This window comes from Aethalodelphis obliquidens, unplaced genomic scaffold, assembly GCF_003676395.1.
Source record: "Aethalodelphis obliquidens isolate GAN/ISIS:26980383/991018 unplaced genomic scaffold, ASM367639v1 scaffold15, whole genome shotgun sequence".
NCBI lineage: Eukaryota > Metazoa > Chordata > Mammalia > Artiodactyla > Delphinidae > Aethalodelphis > Aethalodelphis obliquidens.
In genome coordinates this window covers 5,219,451-5,233,181 of record NW_020837959.1, presented here as the reverse complement: position 1 = coordinate 5,233,181, position 13,731 = coordinate 5,219,451, and the positions used below count along the sequence as shown (strand labels likewise).

General features: G+C 39.9%; 1 long non-coding RNA gene across 1 annotated transcript in view; it reads left to right on the top strand.

The window, feature by feature from the left end:
• The first annotated feature begins 538 nt into the window (after positions 1 to 538).
• The window catches only part of LOC113625367 (uncharacterized), a 362,063-nt gene continuing 348,870 nt past the window's right edge, over positions 539 to 13,731 (top strand). The window contains exon 1 of the long non-coding RNA XR_003434638.1: positions 539 to 955. This is a non-coding gene — a long non-coding RNA (uncharacterized LOC113625367). The remainder of the gene's footprint in view (positions 956 to 13,731) is intronic.

The following is a 13,731-nucleotide window of genomic DNA, read 5'->3' as shown; positions in this document are numbered from 1 at the left end:
CTGAAGCAGAGGAAAAACTAGCAATTTTCCTTTTGAAAAAGCAATAACCTATTAAAAATAAAAATATTTTATCTGCAACAGCGTCAAAAACTATAAAATAATTGGGAATAAAGTTTAACGAGTTACAAGATCCTGATGATGAAATCCCTTGCCGTTTGCTGAAAGGCAGAAACAAGACCAGAAAAAAAGAAAAACCTGCCATATCTGTGGATGAGAAATCAGTACCAAAAATATGCCAATTCTTCCCAAGCCAAATTAGCACAATTCCCATCAGAATTCCAGATTCTCTTGACGATAAGTTAGAACTGACTAATTTTAAATTTTGAAGGGAAGATCACATGGTTGTAAATGATGAAGAAAACCTTGAAGGGAACTCCTTGGCGGTCCAGTGGTTAGGACTCCACGCCTTCACTGCCCAGGGCCCTGGGTTTGATCCCTGATCGGGGAACTAAGATCCCGCAAGCTGTGCGGTGAGGCCAAAAAAAAAAAAAAGACCTTGAAAAAGAAGAGTGATAAGCGTTTGTCCTATAAAAAATTAAACACCAAGATATTAGCACAGAAATAGGAAAAACCATCACTGGACTAATAGGACAAATCTATTCTTTTTCTTCAGATAAATTCAAGTAAAATAATGTTTAATAATGCAGAATGTACAGAATTACCTCATTATACTGGAAGTATTTCTGTCAATCTATTACATGTACACATGTATATATACATACGTACACAACATCTGTAATGAGGACCATCTAATGTTAAAGCTAGTTGTTTCTGATTAGTTGGTATATTGTTTTCCTAGAGCACCACAAACTGATGGCATAAAACAACAGAAACTTATTCACTTGCAGCTCTGGGGTCCAGCAGTCCAAAATCAAGATGCGACAAGGTTGGTTCTTTTGGAGGCTTTGAGGGAGGATCTGTTCCATGCCCCTGTCATACCTTCTGGTGGTTGCGGGTAAGCCTTGGCTTTCCTTGATGTTCTGTGGCTTCCAGTCTCAGCCTCTGTCTTCACATGGCATTCACTGTCTATCTGTCCTCTTCTTGTATAGATACTAATTCTTTAATTAGGACCCACCCTAATCCTGTATGATCTCATCTTAATTACATCTGCAAAGACCCAATTTCCAAATGTTACATGTGCAGGTAGACATGAATTTTGGAGAGATACTATTCAATCTACTACAGCTGGATTTTTAAAATTTCTTATTATTCTGCATGTCACAAATTCTCTATTATAAATACATAATATTTTACAAAAAGAATAAAGGGATGTGTCTTTTTAAAAGTATGGAAATGTGAGAAAGTCTACAATCTAATATAAGGGTGATGCTTTAATTTAGTGGGAAAAGAATGGTTTATTAATAAATGCTGGCATAATTAAAGACATTAAAAAATACAGTTAATTTAGATTTTTGCATCATAACAGGAAGCAAATTAAGATGGATTGAAGACTAAATATATGCAAAAACATAAAATGTCATGTATTTAATAATTATCTAAGTCATAAAAATAAGTGACTATGAAACAATAGTTCTACCATCTAGATATTTGTTTTAAATACAAAATCCTGTGTCCTTTTCCAAGAGATTCTCATAGAGTGCTTGGGCCCTAGAATCTCCATTTTTAGTGAGCACCCCACATGATTATCTTACAGGCACTCCATCAACGACAGTTTGAGAAACAGTGGTGTAAATGAATAGGTTAATATGTATGTGTACGTAAATAAAAGACAAAACTTTGGGAGAAAATGTTTGCAATATTTAGCAAGCAAGGCATTAATATCTCTAGTATAGAAAGAGTTTCTAATAATCAGTAAGAGAAAGACAACTCAATAGAAAAATAAGCAAAGGATATAAACAAGCAATATACAGAACAAATACAACTGATCCAAAAAAAAAAACACTGGTAAAAGAATCTAAATCTCTCTAATTACTTGAGAAATGCAAATTTAAATTTAATAACAAGTATGTGTGTGTGTTTTCTTGTAAGACTGACAATTATTTAAACAATTACTAATAAAGTGTTAAGATGAAGGGGAGAGGAGTTAAGACAAACACCCGTATATACTGTCAGTAATAGTTTATTACAACCTTTTTAGAGTGTAATTTGGCCATGTCTACCCGCATTTTAACTTTTATATCCCATGACCCAGCAATCTTACTTCCCAGAATTTGTTCCACGGATGTAACAGCACAATCTATGTGATATAACAGTGTACAAGAATATTCATTGTGTATTGTTTGGATGGCAGGCAATTGAAAACAATCTAAATGTTAAAGAACAAAAAGTTTGTGATGCATCCACAAATGTAGCACAATACAGATCTATATGGACTGATTCGCAAATATGCCCTTAGTATAATTATGGCCATTACGTGAGAAAAGAAAGTTGTAGAAGAGTGTGCAGGTTGCAATCTCGTTTTTGTTTCTAAAAGCATATTTGTGTGTTTATATTTATCTCTGAACAATAGCTACATATTACATAGAAGGGTCTAGAATTGAAGGAGTAAGCTGGGGAATTTAGTCTGAAGTTGCTCACAAAGCAAGTAATCTGTTTTATTTAGATTGTATGTATATTGGGGTTGGTTTTAAGATAATTATGGAACTTTTAAAGGAGGATGGCATTTATCCCACTCAAGCCGTATATTTTTGCTGCCCCTGGGGGGGAAAAAAACCTGGAAAAAAAAGTGCATCAAAGCCACTCAAATTACTGGGGATTATTTCTGAGGATGCACTGAAACAATGAGGGACACACACACTTCACTTCTCCACTTTATAATTATAAAAGTCTCGGCATTGCACACTGCCTAAACTTACCGGTGGAGAAACAAAGGTCAGCATCACATCAGACTTCTCACTAGAAGCCATGCAAGGTAGAAGACAGTGGGGTGAAATGTTCAGAGTTTTGAAAGAAAAAAATACACTGACCTAGAATTTTGTACCCAGCACAATTATCCTTTGAAAGTAAAGGAGAAATACAGACCTCCTCAGATAAAGAAAAACTGAGAAAATTTGTCACCAGTAGACCTGCCTTGCAAGAAATATTTAAAAGTTCTTCAGAGAGAAGGACAAGGGTAAGGGTCAGAAGCTCAAATCAAAGTAAAGAAAGGAAGAGTCAGAGGAGAAATGAGTGAAGAGTCTTATTTTTTCTTCTCTCTCTTTTTTTTTGACATGGACCATTTTTAAAGTCTCTATTGAATTTGTTACAATATTGCTTCTATTTTCTGTTTTGGTTTTTTGACTGCAAGGCATGTGGGATCTTAGCTCCCCAACCAGGGATCGAACCTGCACCCCTTGCATTAGAAGGCGCAGTCTTAACCACTGGACCAACAGGGAAGTCCCTAAGTGAAGAGTCTTAGATTGTCCTGGAAGCCCTTACTGTTGACAGTGCTGACTGTTACCCGAACTCTATGCTCCTGGAAAACAGTGAAGGTTAAGAGATCTCCCACACTTTGTGTTCAGAGAAAAGACTCATCGTTCCCCATCCCCGCCCCAGCCCCGTATGACTAGGCGAGACTCACAGGAGCCCCTTGATTACTTATGAAAAGGCCAGACACAGTCCCACAGTACCTCTAAATTCCCATTCTTTACCTCTGAAATGAGCTGAACTATTATGTCCCCACTGATCAATGGGAACAAAATGTGTGTTAGTCAAACTTTGGTTAAACGTCCATCCTGCCCCAGGGGCCTGAACTTTGCCCATCCTCTGCCTGAGCCCACAGACAGCCCCTGCTGAGAACAGGCTGGCCTCTGAGTGGAACACCCTCTGATCTCCTATCCGATCATGTTCCCCTTTCCCCCGACTCCCCCCACACCTGGGTCCTCCTAGCCTTGTTTACCCCTTTTATAAAAGAAACCCCCTTTTTGCCTAAGTCTGGAGATGCTTGCAGATCTTATGGTTTCCATCACCCCCTCTCCCCCCTCTCCCTCTCCCCCTTGCAATCATCCCTTTGAACAAAACCCCCCCTTCCTAAGTTAGGATTTGTTTCTCATTTACTGAGGTCTTTCGTCTTGCTGGGTTGGTTGGCATTTGTTGTGACGTATTTCGAAATGGCTACTCCCTTCACCCCAGCCAAACAAGGGGCTTTTTCTCCCATCTTCACCATGAGAACCTGGTGGGACTGCCGGAGGTAAACTGCATGAAAACATGGGGGTCCTTGCTTAGACTGTTAGCCCAACGTCAGCTTCCACCAGCATCTTGCTGCAGGTACCATGGGTGTGTCCCTACCTGCTTCTGGCTGCAGAGGCTTCCGCCGTGTGGTCCTGTGTTCTCTGTTCTCACCTGTCTCTCCAGTTTTCAGGGTGGTGGTTTATCCTGGGACCTCAGTTCTCTCATGGAGCTAAGAAAAGTCATTGACTTTCAGTTTGTGCAGCTCTTTTCTCCTTCTGAGAGATGGAGGCATGACTTCCAAGTTTTTTTTATGTTTTTACACTTAAATAATTGTTTTCATTTCCATAAGAATTACACACCGGTAACCCGTGAGTTCACCCATTTCAGATAACACAACCTTAAAAACTGGGTGAGCTGTGTCCCATCTCTGGATTTCTTTTCCCCATGTAGTGTGAGCAATCTTTCCTTAAATTAAAAAAAAAAAGTTGATATATTCCAAAGAGTCCCAAAAGTTAAGTGTTTCACTAACAGCCTGTTGCTAGTTAGCCAAGTTTTTCTGAATGAGAGATTTTGAGAAAGGCCTACACTCCTCCCTTCTTTCATTTTAGTCCACAGTTATTAAGTTAAATGTAAACTCAGCTCTTTTATTTAAGTGCCTTCGTGGGGTTTATGAGCAGGGGGGATTAGCATTTATTGGCAAATTATCATGCCCCAAGGACTGTGCTAAGTGCTCCTCAAGCTTTAATGTGCCTCAGAAGCAGCTCGAGCTCCAACTTAAATGCAAATTATGGCTCAGTTGGTCCAGGGTCGGGCCTGAGTGTCAGCATTTCTCACAGGGTGATGCCCAGGTCGCTGGTCTATGACCACACTTGCCTCAGTTAATCCCCGCTCACGGATAAGTGTTCTGAGACTGGAGAGGTGAAAGGGCTTTTGCACAGCTTCACAGCCAGTCAGTATTTAAATCCAGGTTCTTGGCTTCAAACGAAGTGGTAAAGGGATCCCTGCAGTTAAGTATCCCGTCTTACCCACAATCACAGCCCTTTATTTAGATCTCTGTTTTGGACACTGTTGTTAGTTGAACTGTGTCCCCCCAAAACATATATTCAAGTCCTAACCCTGACCCCTGTACCGGTGAGTGTGACCTTATTTGGAAAGAGGGTCTTTACAGATATAATCTGGTTAAGATGGGATGAAACTGGAGTAGGGCCCCTAAATTCAGTATGACGGGTGTCCTTATGAGAAGAGGAGGGTGACAGACACAGAGAGGACAAGGCCTTGTGAAGACTGAGGCAGAGATGCAGCCACAAGCCGAGGCACCCCAAGGATTGGTAGCCACCACGGGAAGCTGGAAACGGTGTTACCCGTCAGGGTTCTTGGCCTCCTTCATCAATGGAAATTGATCAGAGGCCAGACAATAAACTCAGGCAAGGCTTTGCTGGGTCCCCTGCTGCGTAGGAGGGAGAGAGAATAAGTAACATTCCCTTGCAGCCTTGCTCCCCTATTAGCTGATTCCTGAGGGTAGGGGTGTGTACAGGGGTCAGGCGGGAGGGGCGGCTTAGGTGATTTGCCCACCCCGTCAGTGGTGGTGTGTGCAGGGGGCATGCGCAGTACCCTGCTTTTTTTCCCGACCCCCTTCCCTGCTTTTGCTCTGGGCTCTTCAGAAGTGGCAGTTGGGCTTTTTGGTCTCTTTGTGCAGAATTTGCCCCAACTGTGCATGCACACAGTTATTTTTAGGCCTTTATAGTTTCTTTGTATTTTGTAGCTCCAGGCCACGTTTGTCCAGGTGCAAGCATTGCAGCAAAGGGTGCCAGGTCCCAAGTCCCAGCCTGTCTCAAATGCAGGGAAGGATTCTCCCTAGAGGCTTCAGAGAGGATGTGGCTATGCTAACCCCTTGACTTAGGACTTCTAACCTCCAAAACTGAAACAAAACAATTTTGTTGTTTTAAGCCTCCAATTTTGAGGTAATTTGTTTACAGCAGCCATAGGAAACTAATAGAAGCACTTAATACAACACTTTGGTTTTCCAGGTCTCTGAATGTGTCTAACTGCCAGGCTGGCTTGTCATCAGGCACACACTTGATACCAACACAAGCTCTCAACACCCTTTGTTTACTTGGCTTAAGAAAATTAGAAAAAAAGAATAATGTTTACATTATGAAAGTAAATCAGCCATATTGTACTTTACAGCAGAGAAGCCTCTGGTTTGCTTTTGTTTTCAAATAGTTTTAAAATAAAGCTCTATTTTTCAACAACAAAAAATTTCTCCACAGGAAAAAAAAATCCTGTATACATGTGATTAATTGCCTAGATATTTGCTTCAGAGCTGTACTGCTAAGCAAGTGTTTATCATCTGAAAAATTTCATGACATTTAAAAATGAAAAACCTCTTGGTATTGCCTTATATTGGTTCCTCAAAAAAAAAAAAATCTGTGTTGCAGAAAGTTAAAATTCAGAAACAAGTTTTATTTCTTTTCTCTTCTCAAATCAAGTATGGCCTTTTGGCTTTAGTTGGCCTTCCTCTTGGCTCCCCTTTTAAAAGTCCTTAGTAGTAGGGAAAAAATAGTGTTCATTTTCATGCTGCTGTAACAGACCACCCCAAAATTTAGTGGCATAAAACAACCGTTTTGTTATGTGCAGAGATTCTGTGGGTCAGGAATTCAGGCACTGTACAGTGGGAATGGCTTGTCTCTGCTCCACGGTGTCTGGAAGCAGCTAGGAAGACTCAGTGGCAGAAAGCAGAAGGGGAACTATGACTCAATGGCCAGGGGACCATTGTCTGGAATCTCGGCTGTATCATCTACACATGGCCTGGGCTTCCTCGCAACATGGTGGCCTCGTGGCAGCTCAGTGCTCCAAATGTGAGTGACGCAAGAAAACAAGTGAGACAGAAACTACCCAGCCTTTTCTCATGTGCCTCCAGAAGCTGTGTGACGAACTTCTGCTACATTCTATTAGTTACCAGTGAGTCACTAAGGTTGGCCCACATTTTAGGGGAGGAGACAGACCCCACCACTTCCTGAGGATTCACAGAATGTGCAGGCGGGTTTAAAAATCATCACAATATCCTTTATGAACAAATGTTTCTGAGAACAGCTAACGAAAATGGTGCTGCATTCTAGGTGTAAGAGACTCTTGAGTTTCTGTTTGATTTTGAGTAAGATGTTGCATCTCTTTAGTCCTCACTTTCCTCAACTGCAGGATGAAGGGCTGTACTAGGTGGGTCCCCAGCTCCTTTGCAGAGCTGTGGTCTTACAGTTCTTCCTGTAATTGTACCAATTGAAGTGTTAGAGGTTCTAGTTTGAATTTTACAGCTGACGTTTATCTGTCACATTACTTTATGCTGGATTTCCACTTTTAGAATATTTTTAAGAAGTCTTTCACTTACACGATCTGTTTTCTTTGCTTTTTATATAGAGTCTTTATATTTAATGTACATATTCTTGTTTTATTGGCTACTTTAAAAAATATAATATTACACTTACTTTTACTCTTTACTTTTTTAGATGGCAGTGATGGTATTAGATCCTTCCCCTGGCCTCTTTTTCTTCTATAACCTGATTTTAATCAGTAATAATATATTTCTCAGTATTTACATTTTTAAAATTTTTACACAATTTTTAAAGGTTACTTTCCATTTACAGTCATTACTATTGGTTATATTCCCCGTGCTGCACAATACATCCTTGAGCCAATCTTATACCCAATAGTTTGTTCCTCCCCAGCCGGTAGTTTTATTTGCGCAGGGTAATCTGCTCACACTTCCCGTACTTGATGTGTCAGCTTTAGATCACATCCTCTCACTGTGACAATGGGCAGATGGACCCTATCTGCCATTTTCTCCCACTGCCCCCATTTGTTACTTGTGTCATCTCTGCATCCTCAGCGTAGGTGGCCTTTACGCTCTTCTCCTTCCCATTCGTCACCACAGCACCTTTAGTCCTTCTGTGGTGGTTTTGCTTGACTGAAGTTCACCCCCTGGGACTTCCTCAAGACCGTCTCTCAGGAGTTGTGGCCCCTGAGTTTGTGCAACTTCAAAACTCTGTCACCTTTGTGTTTAACGGACAGTTTGGTTGGATATAAAATCCTTAGGTCATGGGGTTGTCGCTTTGTTTCTAATCTTAGAGTTATTGCTCCATTGTCTTCTGGGGTTGACTGTTGCTGGGAGGGAATCAGAAGCCAGGCTGATCTTTTTGCCTACCTGCCCAAAGGAGTCTTTCTTTATCTTTAAGTTCCGATAACCTTACTAGAATATGCATCTGCATTGATGATACTGATCAGTTTCTCAGACACAGTGTGTGCTTTTCTCACTTAGAATCATGTCTTCTTTTATGTCAGGAAAGTTTGCTTTTAATTATGTATTTAAATATATGTTCTATCCCATTGCTAATAATATTATTATTGTCATTGTACGTGGGAGATTTTAACCATGCATACCTTGTTTGCCTTTGCAGTCTCTGGTAGCTTTTGTCTTCCCTCTAATCCTTTTAAATTTTTAATTTCCATTGTTCGTTTTTTCTCATTTCTGTCTTCTACTTCCCTCACTATGTTTCAACAGTATCTCTTATCCCTTGTTTGCCTTCCAATTTATTTTCTTTATCTGATGTTTTCTTTTATTTTTGTCTCATCTTGCTATTTCTAACTTGCGTCCTTATGTTTCTCTTGTGGTGTCTTTCTTCATAGAGGCTTTTTCCTTATTAGATTTCTTTTTTTTTTTTTTAAGAATGAGAATATTTCTTAGTTACTTAGAGATATCAAATAATCTCTGATATATTGTAAGTGAAAAAAAAACAGAGCTGTGTCACTAATCGTATAAAAAGGGGGAAAGAAAGAACTATAAATGTGTTTGTGCATAAAATATTCTCAGATAGAATATCCAGGAAATGGTGACATTACTGGCCTTCAGGTAGGGGAAATGCCTGTTTGGGAAATACTAGTAAAAGGAAGATTTTTTTCATTGTATGCCTTTTGTAACTTTTGAATCTCGAACCATATAAAAGTATTATCACTTCAAATGAAAACAACTTGATGTGAAAAACTTAGGTCAGCTGGAAATACATATGTGCTCAACTACTCATGATAAATTTTTTTTTTTTTTTTTTTTTTGTGGTACGCGGGCCTCTCACTGCTGCGGCCTCTCCCGTTGCGGAGCACAGGCTCCGGACGCGCAGGCTCAGCGGTCATGGCTCACAGGCCCAGCCGCTCCACGGCATGTGGGATCCTCCCGGACCGGGACACGAACCCATGTCCCCTGCATCGGCCGGCGGACTCTCAACCGCTGCGCCACCAGGGAAGCCCATGATAAATTTTAAAAATAAGGATAAAAACTGTTAGCAAGAGGTCCCTTGCTTTATCAGACATTAAAATGCTCCATAGATTTCTAGAATTAAGTGGGTTTAGGCCAAGGTTAGTGAGACAGACGAATGGAAGAACCATCCTTGGCCCAAACAAAGTTCGACCCCCAAACTGGGTCTGGATTCTATTTCCTCTTGTTCCTGCCTTTATCCCCCTCACCTTCATGGTTAATTTTTTCTTTCTCCTGGGTTACTTCATCAGTGTGCAAAACATGCTGAATTAGCTTCCATTAAAAAAAATGTGAGTCCCTGATTGTACACACTTCTCCAAGCAGCCTCCAAACATCTATTTCTGTTTCTGCACTTCGCCCTTATTCTTTTTGCCCCTAACTCTCTTCAGCTGGGAGCTGTACTCCTCCACTGCAGCAGCTCTTGTCTGTGTTGCCAATGACCTTGAGCTCACCCAACGCAGCCGTCCATTTGCAGTCTTGACCTTGGTCACCCCTCAGCAGCCTGAGGGAGCAGATCCCGCCATCCTTCTTAAAACCCTGTCCTGGCTCCATCTCAGGGCACCACGTGCTCTCCTCCCTCACTGGTCATTCCTCCGCATTCTCCTTCTCTTCCCCTGGGTCCTCTGATTATCTGCCCTCACGCTCTCTCCCCAGGAGATCTGCAGGCTCTGCACACCGCCTGGATACCACTGACTCTCCCAAACTTGTATTTCCAGCCTGAACTTTCCCCCTGAGGTCCAGACTTGTATATCCAGCCACCCACTTAATATCACCACTTGGATAGGTCATAAGAATTTGAACCTGAACATTTTCAAAATAAAACACTCGATGTTCCTTATGGAAATTTCTGCACTTCCAGTTTTTCCCATCTCAGTTGTTCGGGCCGTCCCCAAATTCCTTCCTTTCCCTTACGTCCAGCAAATCACCAAGTCCTGTGAGCTCTAACTTAGTGTCATAGCTTGAATCTGATCCCTTCTCGCTGTCTTGGTACCTCCCACCCTAGTCTCTCTTGGATGTGGCTCTAGGTGCTTCTTACCTGGACTCCTAGTCCTGTCACAGGCTGACTTGGTCAGTTTTCCACACAGCTACAAAGGTGCTCATTTAAGTGATGTAAATCAGACCACACTCCCTAAGTAAAGAATCTTCATCCATGGCCTGCAAAGAGCCCCGTCTAAATCTCTGAACTTCTGCTCGTTTATTTTGGTCCAGCTGCTTTGGCCTTTTTGCTCTTCCCCCACAAACAGTAAATCTGTTCCTGTCCCGGGGTCTTTGCACTTGCTGTTTCTCTACCCCTAAACTTTCACAAGTTTATTTCCTTACTACATTTGGGGCTCCTTTTTTTTTTTTTTTTTAAAGAAGGATATTTATTTATTTTTGCTGTGTTAGGTCTTCATTTCTGTGCGAGGGCTTTCTCTAGTTGTGGCAAGCGGGGGCCACTCTTCATCGCGGTGCGTGGGCCTCTCACTATCGTGGCCTCTCTTGTTGCGGAGCACAGGCTCCAGACGTGCAGGCTCAGTAGTCGTGGCTCACGGGCCTAGTTGCTCCGCGGCATGTGGGATCCTCCCAGACCAAGGCTCGAACCCGTGTCCCCTGCATTAGCAGGCAGATTCTCAACCACTCTGCCACCAGAAAAGCCCCATTTGGGGCTCCTTTGTGGTATTCATGTTCCTTTTGCTTCTTTCAGGTGTTGGCTCAATTATCAAGTCCTTCCAGATGCCTCCACTGATCGCTTTTGCTACAATAGCTCTCCTGTCCTCCTTCTTTCCGTGCTGTCACTCTGCTGCTCTGCTTTGTGCTGATCACAGTTGGGTCGGTGTCTGTGCCTACTACTTCATCAAAAGCTGCAAAAAGCAGGGACCATGTCCCTCTCATTCAGTGCTAAACAGTTCCCAGAGCATAGTATTCACTTAGTTAAGGTTGGTTGAATGAATAAATGAATGAATGAATAAAAATTCAGAAACAAACCCATGTTTATTTCCAATTTTATTATATAATGAAGGTGGTATTATATAACAGTGGATAAATAGTTGATATTTATTTATTGGTATTGGGATAATTAGCTAACTAACCATTTGGGAAAAAATAAATTTCATGTCCTACCTGTTTGCATATAAATAAATCAATAAATAAAATGTGAATTAAAGTTTTAAATTTAATGTTTTTATGTTTTGTGCACCTCGGCACATGTTTTCTTTTTTACTTATATTTTAAATATTTTAATGGTAAAAAAATGAAACTATACTAGTGCTTTAAGGATTTATATTTTCTTACATGTATATTTTGGGTGATTGTTTAAACATGACCCTGAGGAAAAAGTGGTAAGAGAAAATATTACTAAATTTTAATAAGTAAGAACTTAAAGGGTCATGATAAAAAGTTTTAGAAACAATATTTAAAATTAAATGACCTGGTAAAAAAGATTTCAACACATGTTGTAAAGACCAAATAGCCTTAATATATAAAGAGAGCTTATAAGTCAATAAGAAAAGTGAATATCCCAGTAAGCAAAGACAAAGGGCATGAACAGATACATCACTAAAGAATTAAAGACAAATATTAACATTTTCACTAATAATTAAAGACTTGTACATTTAAACAATATGATTTTATTTTTCCTCTTATCATATAATGAAGATTTTTTTAAACACTAAAGTCAATTTTTGTATTGGTAGGGAGAAATGAATTCCTGCACACTACAAGTTTAAAATAGTGCAACCTTTCTGGATAGTAACTGGCACTACTAAAGCTTTATTACAAATGCAAACCAATCAAACTCAACTTTATACTTCTTGGAATTGTTGTTTATAATAGTAAAAAAATTGGAATATAGCATAAATATCCAAAAAGAAGGAGGTTATAAGATTATGATATATATCCATACAAAGGAATAGAATGAAATCACTATGAATACTGATGTAGTTGTGTAATAGTCATATGGAAATATCTAATGTATGGTAAAAAAATATGTCAGTTGAAAAGTAGTATGGCTTAATTTTTGTTAATTGTTAATAAGTGTGTGTTTGTTTACATGTTTATTATGTGAGATCATAACTTAAAAAATAAACTTGTTGTTACAATAAAAAATTGTATTATCAATAGGAAAAATAGGAATTACTAAGCAGTAATTTACAGTTTTTAAATTAAAAAAGTGAAATGTAAACAGGACATTTAAAAGATAAACAAAAATATGAAAATTTACCACAAGTGCCCAAGACATAAAAAATGAATAAAATTCAGAAAACATATCAGTTGGTTAATTGGTACATTTGCTTTATTGTTTATCTATGCAAGTAATACATAAATATGCTCTTGTTGAAGATATTCAAATAATATGGATAAAACAGTTTCCCTTAGTATTCTCTTTCCCAGAGATAACATCTGTAATATTTATTGCATGTACCTCTAGATTTTTTCCTATACTTATGAAATACATTATTTTGTTTACTTTTTTAAATGACTCAACCATATGTCTTAGAGTTTTTGCCTTTCAGTATATAGAGATTTAACATTTTTTTAAATGCTGCATAATATTCCAGAGTACATGTACAGGATTGTTATTGAGCCATTTTCCTTTAATAATTCTATTTATTTACCCAACAAAAATGTATGTGCCTGCACTGCACTAGATCCTGTAGACAAAGCAATGACAAGAAGGACAAAGCGCCTGGCTTCAGAAGCCATTCTACTTAGGGAGTTCCATTTTGGGGCTAGAGTTGGAGGATCCCAGAGTCCTTCTTCAAGTTCATCATCTTTTCCAAAAAAAATTAAAGTGTTTTTTTTTTTTGTCCAACCCCCTGGAAACTATCTCTGCAAGACCCCTTCTCATACTAATCCTGCCTTGTTTTTACAGCCTTTACATCTCCGATCACCACTAAAACAACTAAAAGCAATGCCGTTGGCTCATCAGCACCTTCTTTCTGGTATTGCTGAATGGGATGTGTGTTTGCAGAGGGAGTGAAGGCTGCGGGATGGGGTCAGGGAGAAAGGCAGGAAGGGTCCGAATAAAAATGGCAGCATCAGGGGCCTTTGAAAGCCTGGCGCATGGCAGGAAACACTGCTTTAGAGGTTCACCTGCATGACGTCTGAAGGTCGAGGAAAACCTGAGGCCATCCAGAAATTTAAGTCTATGATTCTCTTATTTGTTTGAATGAATATGGACTCCAGCTCATATTTAAATAACTGAGTTTTCTTTCCATTGCTTAAGTTTGTTTCATAAAAGTTGCTTCCGGGGCTTCCCTGGTGGCGCAGTGGTTGAGAGTCCGCCTGCCGATTCAGGGAACACGGGTTCGTGCCCCGGTCCGGGAAGATCCCACATGCCG